General features: G+C 39.8%; 1 long non-coding RNA gene across 1 annotated transcript; it reads left to right on the forward strand.

Annotated features, from left to right (window-relative positions):
• Positions 1-152: 152 nt before the first annotated feature.
• Positions 153-7,092, forward strand: LOC116664921. The gene is made up of 3 exons (XR_004321469.1): positions 153-1,348; positions 5,358-5,364; positions 7,083-7,092. It is a non-coding gene; the product is annotated as an uncharacterized LOC116664921 (long non-coding RNA).
• The last annotated feature ends 5,294 nt before the right edge of the window (positions 7,093-12,386 follow it).

The raw sequence follows: 12,386 nt of genomic DNA on the forward strand, positions 1-12,386 counted from the left end.
AATGGCGAATCGCCGGCCCAGCTGCAGCGTCAGGCGGGGCGCTTGGGAGCGCCAGCCGCAGCGTGCGGGGAGGGGGCACTGGAGAGGGGCCTGGCGCCCTGGCCCCGCTCGGTGGCGGGGGGCGGAGGGCGAGCCCCCGGGCGCAGGCTCGGGAGCGGGCCGCCGTGGGCCCCCACCGCGGTGTTTTCTATCCTACATCGCTAGGTTGCGAAGAGTCAGCTCTGAGGCAGCCAACACAAAGAGGATTTGAGGTTTTAAAACCGCTTGCTTTTAAAACAGCCGAGAACAGCGGGGACTTCCCCTGATTGGGTAGGGATGGGACTCGAGGTGCAAATCTGGAACCTAACGTCGGGCCCAAATCGAAATTTGTGCTTTGCACTTCGGTGTTAATCTCACTAAGCCTTATTTCTCACTTTTTAAATAACATCTAAAGCTCATTAAAAGAAAATAGGGTAGACTCCAGTAAGGATAGCTGTATATTGTTACAATAATACAGATTTTCTTTAAGTACAAGGGTAGGGGTGTCAAGATTACTTTCAGGGGTGGGGGAGGCTTTATGTTTTTCTCTTTGGAACGTCTTCTGCGAGATTTGAGTTCTCCGTGTCAAGCATTCAGTAGACTGATTTGGGATCTTATGTACAGACATACATCTTACCTGACTTGCACGTCCATTCCTCAAAATAAATAATAAATGGGGTTGGGTTGGCGGGTGCAGGGGAATAATCTGCAAACAGAGCATGCCTCACAGTATACTCTCAAGCTCTTCCAAAAAAAACTCTTAAAACACAGGTTCAATTCCATTGAAGGTTCCCCAGCTACACTCAGCGTACGGGGCAGGGTACAGGCGATCCCTGACAGTTAATGAAATGGGAAAATTGTGAATCAAAACGCTGATTTCTGTAAGCCTCTCCCAGATCAAATAGTACTTACATTCTTTTTTCTTCCGTTATTTGTCACTTTCCCTAATTCTGCAAATGTGCCGGTTCTGCTAGGGAGAAAGGATGGTACCTGGAATTTGATGTGAAGTAGACAGGCTGCTGAGCTCTTTCTTGCCCGGCTCATCTAACTTTCCATACCTCAAGCAAAGCTCAACACACTATATGTTTATGTAACTCACAGCTTCCTAATGCAACCTGATGGAAATGGAGACGAGAAGGCATAAAGAAAAAAAATAATAATAATTAAGCACTACTGCTATCCTCCTCTTTGGGCAGATACTCTCAAGGAGTTTTTGCTTTGTATTATCCTCACCAGCTTATTATTTACTTTCTAGTAGTATCTGTGCCCGTTTCAGGTGCGTGGGTGAAGCTTACTTGTTTAAATACGGAGAAAAACTTGCTTCAGAAGCGTTCAAAACAACATTTTTAATATTTTTAGATTAAATGCAAATTAAATCGAGACACCGTTTTTCACCCTTCAGACTGATAAAGATATAGTGAGTTGGCCCAGGTTTGGGAAATAGGCCCTCATATACATTGCTGATGGGAATAAAAACAGTAAACCTCTTTGGAAGGAAATTTAACAATACCAACCATGATTTTATATGCATATACTGTTTTCCCCAGCGAGTCTTCATCTAGACGTTTATGCTACAGATAAATTCACATTGTATAAGGATATTTGTTGGAGGGTTGTTTATAGTAACAAGAGACTGAGATCAGCATAAAACTCCATCTGTAGGAAGCAGTTACTGTACAGTGCCACTGTGGGGAGGGACTGGTAATAGCTTAGCGTGCATGAAGGCCTGCATTCTATCCCCATTACCAACATTAAAAGAAGAAAAAGGTACCAATAGAGAAGTGAAGCACTCTGTATGTGCTGATGTGGAACAATCTCCAAACCATATTACTAGGTTAAAAAAGCCGAGTGTAAATCAGTGTGTAAAAGCAAGGCTAAGGGTGCACAGTAGGGGCTCTGGCACATTCTGTATACCACGGGCCGTCCAGGTGGTTGTATCCCTGCTAAGTATTTTTCATGTTGCCCCTACATAGCTATAGATAGATATCGATATCAATATCAATAAATTTATGCAAATTTTAGATAGCTAGGTGCTTGTTTGAATTTAGGAAGCCTCTGGAAGAATACATAAGAAATTAATGACAATTGGGTTCTGTGGAGAGACACACAATGCCTAAGGTTAGAGAGGAACTTAGAACCACTCTTTACCTTTCTCTACCATTTACATTTTTATTGTGTGCAAGTATTGCTTTAAAAAGTAATTAAAACTCAATTGGAAAAAACAATCTAAGATCAGTAACCAGTAATATTAACAGAGATTGAAGCACCTCTGTAAAAGCACATCCTAATTTTTTTCATGCAATGGCACATATCGAAAATGATATTTGTACAGCCCAAGGAAGTAATCCATCAGGGATGCTTTATGCAGCCTGAGGCTAGTAGTCTGGGGGTCCAAGTTACTGCAAGTCCTAACCATGGCCTCCCAAGGACCAAAGAGATCTCATCACACTTGAATGCCATCTCTGCACACCAGAATGCCAGTGACACATCAGATGGAAAGTTCTAATCAAAATGGGAAAATAACACTATTTAAACATGGAAAATGATTAAATTGGGTACATCTATTCAGAGATGTTTATACAAATCTTAAAAATGATTAGAAAAATGTTTTAATACATTTGTAGTATTTAGTTCAACGTATTTACAATACTTGTACAATATTATTGCAACTGGGTAAAAATAAATATGCATTTTGACAAGACTGGAAAGATGTAAAATTTAAACAGTTATGTTTAGGATTCGGTTATAGGATTGTGTTTCTATTTTCAAAATGTCTTCAATGATGTTACATTTGTATTATAATATAAAAATTTATCAAGACAAAAAAGCTAATAAGAGAAACATCACTGAATTAAGACAATGTCTTAATCATGCTGTTTTAGGACAAAATTCTAGTTCAATTACTTTTGCAAAGTCTACATATGAATTTATAACTGGACTGTTTTACTCTTGGGTCAGTTTCTGCATGTGGAGCTTGATCAAAGAGCAGGAATAAAGTGATGATAAGTAAACAATAGGTAAACAATTTTAACTTCCAACATAAATTCAAAGTCTTACTGAAGAGATATCAGAGGACCTAAGACTAAAAACTGACTTTTGTACATCGAGGTGATTAGGCCACCAAGTCACACTACAGCTCACAAGCCTCCTCCCATGATGTTCAGGGTGAAGCCCAGACTCCCATGGCCTGGCATTGAGGGACCTCTCTGTCAAGCTCTCCTTCCTTGCAGACTTTACTCTCATTCCTACACTTCTGGTGAGCTTGGTCCACTGTCCCCCAAAGATAAATGTACTTTCTCCTAGCCTTAGGTGAAAGCTCTCTCCCTCTCATTTCTACCTTCCCAGTCCTTTCAAGACTTTGTCCGTGAAGCCTTTTCTGACTGCTCCAACCCTCAGGGATCTTTAAAAAATGACAGCCCCTATTGCCTGTACCTCTCATTAGATACTGCCTTATAACATCTTTTGTGCTCTTATTTAATTAGTCTGAGTTCCATATCTTGCCCCTCTGTATAGAAAGCAAACCCTCTGAAAGAAGTTCTACTTCATATCCTTGCACATTGTGGAAGCTCAGTGTTTATGGAATATTGCTGGCCAGAATGGAGTGGTGCACTGTTTATTTTAGGCACTCAGCAAGTACCTACCAAACGAATGACTCACATCTGTGACATTGTAACAGATATGTTTTGCAGTCAGCTTTGTGCCTTTTAGGTAAAATTCATTGCTGTATTAATGTTCCTAGAACTGACAAAGGTCACATTAAGACATGACATGAATATTAGTTACTGTGACTAGTGCCAAAAGGGAAATTGGGGAAATCTATAGAGGAAAAAAAAGATACCTTAATTATTCCAATTAACGGAATAGCTCTTGACCTCAGATGTCCTCTAATTATGTGCAGTGATCTGGTAAAGCCATAAATGGTGACAGCTAGTTATGGAGACAAAGCCATAAAATTTTCTATGCTGGCAGGTAGCCTCTGCAAGAAGCACTGGTTACTAAATATAAAACAATAGGTCACTGATTAAGAAATTTAAGGCATTTTCTGTTTGAGGAAATTCTACATAACCATGTGGTATAAGAATATTCATTGACATGCAAAAACAATCACTATAATGCAGATTTCAAGAACAGATGATAAATGAGCATATATACTATCATCCCATCTAAATACACACACACATAGAAATAGCACAGAGAAAACATTAGATTGGAATAAGCTGTATGTTAATGGCGGTTATCTCTAGCTGAAAAAAATATTTTTTTCTTTGTGTTTTTCTGTGTTATCTTAGTGCTTTTCATGGAGTATCCATTTCTTTTTATAAATAAGGGAAATGCTAACTTTGCGTTACCACTGATTACGTCAATCCTCTCTTCCACCTACCCTCTTTCTTACCTGCTTGTCCCCTTTACCCTCCATAAAACCCAGCAAGTTTCTACTGTTACATTTATAGACAATCTGCCTAACTAGAAGGCAGGTTCACATTGGAATGAGCAAACTCCTTGCACAGCTCTTACCATCAAGATGAGGTAAGCTGTTATTCCACTTAAGAGGAAATCTGAGATCCCCATTCACCTTTTTGGGTTTCATGATGCGTAATACTCAACACAGTCCTTCTAGGAGGCTGACTCGTAAGTTACTCACAGAGTTGGGCAGGCAGGTTGCCTTTCAGGCCAATCTGATACCATCCCTCCTCATGCCCACCACCATTTCCATGCACATGTGAGACCTGTCCTCCACTCAGGTGTAGGCAAGCCTGGTGTGAGCACAGTGAAAAAACATGTTAACCATGGGGCCACAAGCTGTTTTTCAAGTTTCCTAGTAATGGACAAAGCAAGTATCTAAACATGATACAGACTGGCTCCAAAATTCAAAGAAACTCACCTCATTCTCAGTAGTAGGGAGCTAAAGAAGAAGAATCTGACTTTCATTTTTTTATATTATTAAACTCCCCTTTGGAATTTCACTAGGATGGCATTTCTCAGACTATATCTCTCACCTTCTGTCACAGGACACCTGCTACTTCCTGCTCCTCAGGTCCTGTCTATACACTGTTGTCCCTGTAGGACTAACATGATGTCCTATAGACATTGATGGTCAAGATCAGGAGTCAGCCAACTGCAGCCCATGGACCAAATCCAGCCTGCAGCTTGCTTTTGTAAATAAAGTTTTGCTGGAATCCAGCTTCAGTCATCCACTTACATTGGTCTGTGGCTGCTTTGGCACTACAAAAGCAAAGTGGAGTGGATGCAACCAAAACCACATGGACCAATGCCCAAGGTATTTACTGTCTGGCCCTTTACAGAGAAAGTTTGCCAACCCCTGGTCAAGATCCCTACAGGTCGTGTGTTATCATCCAGAATCAGAGACTCGACATGCCCCTAAGCTAGAGAGTTAAATTGTGCAACCTATCCTTCAGGTGACAACAAACCTGTTTACCTAAATGGAGAAAATACTTTCCGCCAGATCAGTAGCTGCAAACTGAATGCCACGAGATGTATTAACTTGCTTCATAAGGAGTTCATCTCTGGAACATCAACCAAACTGAAATCACCACCTTATTAACTTGACTGCAATCCACTATCATTGTCTATTCTAATGGGAGAAATAATAGGAAATGACGGGGAAAAGAGCGGGAGTATGACAGAAATCGCCAAGTCTATGTCTTCCTGGTCTTTGAGACTGGCACGAATTCCTGCAGCTCCACTCGAAAGGCAGCTTTGATTCACGTTTACAATTCTGTTAGGGAAGGGGAACACCGGTGGCATCCTCTCGTCCTTCCTCCTCTGGTAACTCTTAGTCCACAGGTCAGGGAGTCAATATGGAGATTCTACAGTTTGCTACAGTCATGTGATCCAAAAATACTTCCAGGATCTGGAATACTAGCCACAAGATGAGCTTGGGGTCCCAACTCAGTCTACTGTGTGGTGAACGAGGTCAGAAATCCATATATCATTGGCTCCCATAACCTCCCCTCTAGCTGATGGGAGTGGCATTCCAGCAAGCTATCATTTCAATCATAGCCAGTTTCTAATAGTCTTTTAAAAGTTTGGCTGTTTTCCATTCTCCAGGGCACTGCTACTAGGGAAGCGGCTGCAGGGAAGGCCAGGAGGAAAGTTCAGAAGGTCCATATCTGATAATACTTTATCTTTAGCATCTTTCCTAAGGAATCCAGCCTCCTCTCCAATCAAGGAACTCTGGGGGTGCCAACTAACTCCTCCTGACTGTCTAGTAAGGTGGCTTGATTGAGGTCTCTGCTTGCTAAACTTGAAGCTGGAGAGAGTGGGATACACTAGCTTAGTGGAAGGTCCACTGCTTATACACCTGGGAACCCCATGATAAAACATAGCCAGAATTGTCTGTAAATTAGCCATTCCCTAAGATATATTAATCATGTTTGGACTGTTGCCTCATATCAAAACCGTGCTGGCTTTACTCCTGGCAGTGAATTACTACCATCTGGGGTATCCGCCCCGAACTCTTCCAGCCCCACTGGGATCAGGAAGCCCACTTCATGGGCAAATCCTGTGAGCAGCAAAGTCAGTTGGAATGATTAGTAAACTGCCTTTGAGAGATTCTGGGCCCCTTTGAAAACATATTTCATAGATCAAATTCAGTGCTTCTGTCTCGAGTCCCTTCTATGCTATGACAAGGGATTTCTAGCCTTGAGCCAGCATTTGGTCCAGGTGTGGGCTGGGCAACCAAAGTTGGCGTTAGGATCACGCCCACGCTAATGCGTTCTATATAGAATGTCTGCTGAGTAAATCCATATTGATCCATTTGGCTTGATCCAAATTCTTGTTTTGCCCTCCTTGGTCAAAAATCCTCAAAATCCATTTCCACAGACATTGCCCCATTTTGTAGAATTTACTGATTTCTGTGACAGCTTTCAGTATGACTGCTGAACTCTTCCACTCTGATTCCTCAGTGTATTCTTGGAGACTACATTGAGTTATCAGAGGAAATGGTTATCAGTTGAAAATATTAAAGGGTTGGACAATGAGAAAAAACACTAATTTGCTCCTGAAAGGAAGTGTGGTTTCCTCCGAAGGAAGGCGGGAAAAAGAAGGAAAGAGTATGGGGAGAAGTTCAGAAGTTTTAGAATTTGGGACTCCCCAAGACCCCTGCACACTCCTAGGTTTTTCTGTTTCAGTTATGGGAATCTTACTCTTGCCTCACTTGTGCCATTACCTGAACATTAAAGTGAGGAGGGCAGCATTTTCAGCAGTAGGATTTGATTTTCCAGGATCTCATTCTACAGCTGCAAGCAGAAAGTATTTTTATCATGGTCATATAAATATTTTGAGATTCATCTTATTCCTTAAAGACTGTAAAGTTCTGAGTGTGTCCATTTCTTGCATCAAATTATTTGATGTCTTTTAAAACAGAGCCCTGATATTTCCCACTGCCCAAGGTGTAGGACGGCCACCTTTCCCAGAACTTTATGGCTCTGAGCACACAGTCCCAGACAACACGGGTGCTCACCTGATTGATCTGTTTCACCACTGAGTACTGTGGTCTCCTATTTCCTATCTTGAAATTTGAATGGAAATCTAACTGCCTTCTATTGAATTTTGAACTGAAAGGCAATTCCAAATACCCACTTTGTATCCCTCAGCATCTGTTCCTTGCAACACATTCTCTGAGACTGAAAAATTTGGAGTTCTTCTGTTGTAAGCAATAAAAAAGTAGCTCTGACCAACATTAAGAAGGGGTGTATGGAAAGGTAATGGTTGACTCCTGGGACTGAAGGATAGACTGAACTATCAGAAACCAAAGCTCACGGTAGTAACCACTCACACACTTTCTTTCCAAATGCTGCCACCAGTTGATGAAACAGTAATTTCACTCCATCCATACATCTCTCTACTCAAGATCCAGATTTCTGGGAGAAAGTCTGCTTGATTGCGTCTCTGAATATATCCATGCCTGTGATTGGAAAGGGGCCATTCTGTAAATAAGGGATGCTCATCAGACCAAAATTCAATAAGTAAATACTGTATTAATCCTGCAGAATTGTTACAAGGATGTGAAATGTTTTTTAAAGCATTTAACAGAGTTCCTGGAACATGCTAACTATTCTTAATATTTCTATCATCATCCGCAAAACTGACCCCTTCCTTTCTCTCCAGGGGGGATGACTTCAGTTTACTATGGGGAATTGCTTTCCTCCACACATATAGCTAAGCAAATTGATCACTTCATGAACATTCATGCTTTTATAGTTTTGCTTATGATGAACCCCAGCTGGAACATTCTCCCTCATTCATTCGAAATTTCTAAATCCTATTTACCCCACATGTTTCAGAAAGTCCGTCACATACACTTACTGCCTATATCACTCATTAGACAGTAAGTGCATTTAAAAATATCTCTTATTTATCTATTCTGTCTCCCTAACTAGATTTCAAGTCACTTGAGGGAAGAGACCATCATAATACATCTTTGTATTCCCAGACCTAAGCTGTACTTTTATGTATATAAGTTGCTCCAAAAAAAGTTTTTGATTTTCCCCAAAAGAGATTCAAATCCTAATTTCTGGAACCTGTAAATATTATCTTTCATGGCAAAAAAAAGTTCTGTGCATGGCATGTGAGATTAAATTAAGGATCTTGAGATGGGTAGATTATCCTAGATTATTTGGGTCCATCCTAAATATAATCACTAATGTCTTTATAAAAGAGAGGCAGATGAGATTTGACACACACAGAAGAGGAAATGGCGAAGTGATCACATAGACAGAGATTGAAGCGATGTGGCCACAAGTCAGGGAATGCTGGCAGCCACCAGAATTTGGAAAAAACAAGAATGGATTCACTTCCGAAGCCTCCAGAGGGAAAACGGCCCTGCCAACACCTTGATTCAGCTCAGTGATACTGATTTCAGACTTTGAATCAGAAACTGTGAAAGAATAATTGTCTGCCATTTTAAGCCACCAAGTTTGTGGTAATTTGTTACAGCAACCATAGGAAACTAATACAACTTGAATTGCCTTTCTGCTTCTCTTCTAATGAGGAACTATACTTTCTTCTACGAACCACCTGTTGTCTTCTCAACTCCTAATATCTCGTGCCTGACACTCCAGACGCCCAAAGTATATATGGTAAATGTATAAGTCCACACATTTTCCCCTTGTCCACCTAAGATGCAATGTTCCACAAACAACATAGACAGAATTAGCCATCAACTGCATGACACAGATTTAAAACTAGCATACTGGGGGAATGCATAAAATAAATGTAAAGGATGGACTGGTTTTGCAAGAATCAAGGGTCCAGAAAGTTTATCATTGAAAAGAATGTGACACTGCAGGCAATTTGGATTGGGGAAAGGACTTTGGGCTTCCTCCTCACAGGCAATGGAAATTCACCAAAGGCTGCTGAGCAGGAAAGTGATGCACATGAAAGTGACCTTTGAGGAAGATGAGGCTGGCTGCCCAGAGCAGCATCGCCTGAAGTGGGATGGCTGCTGGCAGAAGGAGCCTGCTGGGGACATTGCAAAAGGGCGTGCAGCAAGCAATGACCAAATCAGGGAGAAGCAGTGAAAATCATGTTTTGTGAGGGAACTTGTAAAGTAAAAACTGACAAACATTTATTTGGGACATAAAAGGCCAATGTTCTACTCTTAGCCATAGCTATCCAGCTGTACTTCCAAGTTACATCACTGCTCCACGCTTGAGTCTCTTCATTTATAAAATATTAGGAAAATAAAAAATACTTTCTGTGGATGAGGAAAAAAATCATGTAAGAATTGCATTTTCCCTCGCTTTCTTCTCATTCTCATTGTCTGCTCTATTTAAAACAAAACAAAACAAAACAAAAAACTTCAGCTATCTCCTAAACCCTCCTGAAATGATGACAAAAGCTCCAAAGTATATGAGGAAGTCAAGACATGCTAATGCAACTTCCAGCAGATACAGATGGTGGTGTTGCTCATCTAAATTGTATTGTATTATTTCCAGTGTCACTTTGACAGCCCCATTAAATATAAGCAGTTTGCAAGAACAGTTGAAGTACATGAATATTTCTCAAGAAAAGTTTGTCCTGTAAAACTAATGAGAGAAGAAAAAGGTAAAAGACAGCAGAAGGAAGAGGATGAAGAAAAGGGAAAGAAGAGAGGGCAAGAAATAGGTGAAGAGTGATAACTTATTGAGCTTCTATTAGACCGGGGGTTACATGTGTATTATCTCATTTAATCCTAACAACAACCCTAAAGTTGGGCCTATGATTATCCTCATTTTACAGATGAGGATATCAAGACTACACAAAGTCAAATAACTTGCCCAAGGTAACACAGCTAAGAAATAAAAGAACTGGAATCCAAAGCCCTAATGCCTGTGTTCAAGAAGCTTATAGTTTCATAGAAGGGCAAAGTTAAATATGTGACACAGATAAAAAAACAAGACAAGACAGTATGGAATCAAGGTTCATGTGATGTATTACATAATCTATTCAAACACCGTCATTTCTGTCCTGCCTTCCCCATGCTCACCTGTGGGCAGAGTATTATCATCAAAGGTTTCTCCTTCAGCCTGGAGTCTTAGAAAAAGAAGATATGTGGTACCAGAAGAGCCCAGCTGGTCCAAAGCTAGCCATCAGCCCTTAAGACCAAGAAATAGTTGTTATTATTAAAAGCCCCAGAGGTGTTGGGGTTACTTGTTACCACAGCAGAAGCTGACTGATATAGAGCCAAATGTGTATTACTGCTACTGGCAGTCAGGTTTCCTGCTAAACTTTATTCTTTTTTCTGTTATTGCCCAGACAAAAAGATAGTTCCTTCCTTCTTATTTTTGAAGAACATACACAAAAAAGTTTCTGTGAACTGAACATTAGTTCACTCAATTAGAAATGATTCTTAAATTTTTCCACCATAGTAGTCCTAAAAGTAGAACAGTATGAAAATATTGTGATGAAACAAAGTTACAAGGAGTAAAGCATGTAAATCATCCAGGTTTTTCACTCAGAACTACCATTGTTAATAGGTGAACGTCACTCTAAGTATCTATGTATGCCTATAGATTAAAATGATTATGGATAAATGGCCAGTCAGAAATAATTTTACAAGAATGAGAACACATGATACGGGAAGGAAGTTCGATTTTTCTACTTTACAAGTGATCTGATTTTTTTGCCTAGAAATTTTCCCTACCCCCATTTTAATTTTTTTAATTTTATTTTTTTATACAATAGTGCTATCAACTATAGTCACCCTGTTATACATTAGACCCTCAGACCTTATTCATCTTACACTCGAAAGTTTGTACCCTTTTACCAACCTCTCCCTATTTCCCCTATTTTTAAGCCCTAAAATGCTATCATTTACCAGGATATGTCTTAGTGTCATTTGTCTCATTATTTGTTAGCACATAGTACTGCGTGCCCTGTCTTCAGCATGGGTTCTTTATTTCTTGTCAGTTTCTCTTCTTAAATCTCTACCTCGGGGATTTCCATGCTTGCTCCTACTTCACATTCAACAAGGTGACTATAGTTGATAACTATATATGTGTACATATATATTCTACACATCCACCTATCAAACTCAATGCATATAATTTCTGATTTAACATCTATCATCTGTACTAAAGAGTAAACTCCTTGTAGGAAACATGTCTACCGTGATGACCACCTTATCCCAGTACGTATCTTAGTGACCAATATAAAATTAGTTTAAATATTTGAATTGGGAAAAAAAAGTTTGCATAAAAATCAGTATATATGTTTTTAAATTAACATTTCTCTTCTAGAAACACTTTCAAACTTAAAAAAAAAAAATCTCTCCATTATATATATATGAGCCCAGCTATGCTAAAAAAAAAATTTTAAAAAAGGAAATTTCTCAGGTACGGGTAGTGGAATTATCAGTATTTCTTGTACCATTTTCCATATTTTCTATGGTAAGTTTTCCTATATAATAGTAGAAAGGAGAAAATAAAGTATACTGGTGTCGAGAAATAAATGTCAAGTCTAAAAAAACTGAACATAAATGTACATAGATGTAACACATTTACAATTACCAATGACAAGACCTATCCACTTCCATTCTCCTTACCTCTCTTACAAAACTGAATGATTTGGGTAAGCAGGGGCTCAGGGACAGCATGCCTTTCCCTCAAATCCTTTGGCAGAATTATGAGGTGGTAATTAGAATGCACAGGGATCCTCAGAACAAAATCTGTAAGTAACTAGGTGAGGCAGCCCTCTTCTGGGGAAGTAAGAAAATGCAGCCACCTCAAAGGACACTGGCTGGATTCAAAGGGCACTTGGGACTCTTAGGACACAAGGACATTCAAAAGGTATTCACTGAAAATAATGATTTTTTTTTGAAGCTAACATGTCATTTTGGAAGTTGGAGTGTAAATGCTTATTTTTGT

This window comes from Camelus ferus, chromosome 1 (assembly GCF_009834535.1).
Source record: "Camelus ferus isolate YT-003-E chromosome 1, BCGSAC_Cfer_1.0, whole genome shotgun sequence".
Classification (NCBI taxonomy): Eukaryota; Metazoa; Chordata; class Mammalia; order Artiodactyla; family Camelidae; genus Camelus; species Camelus ferus.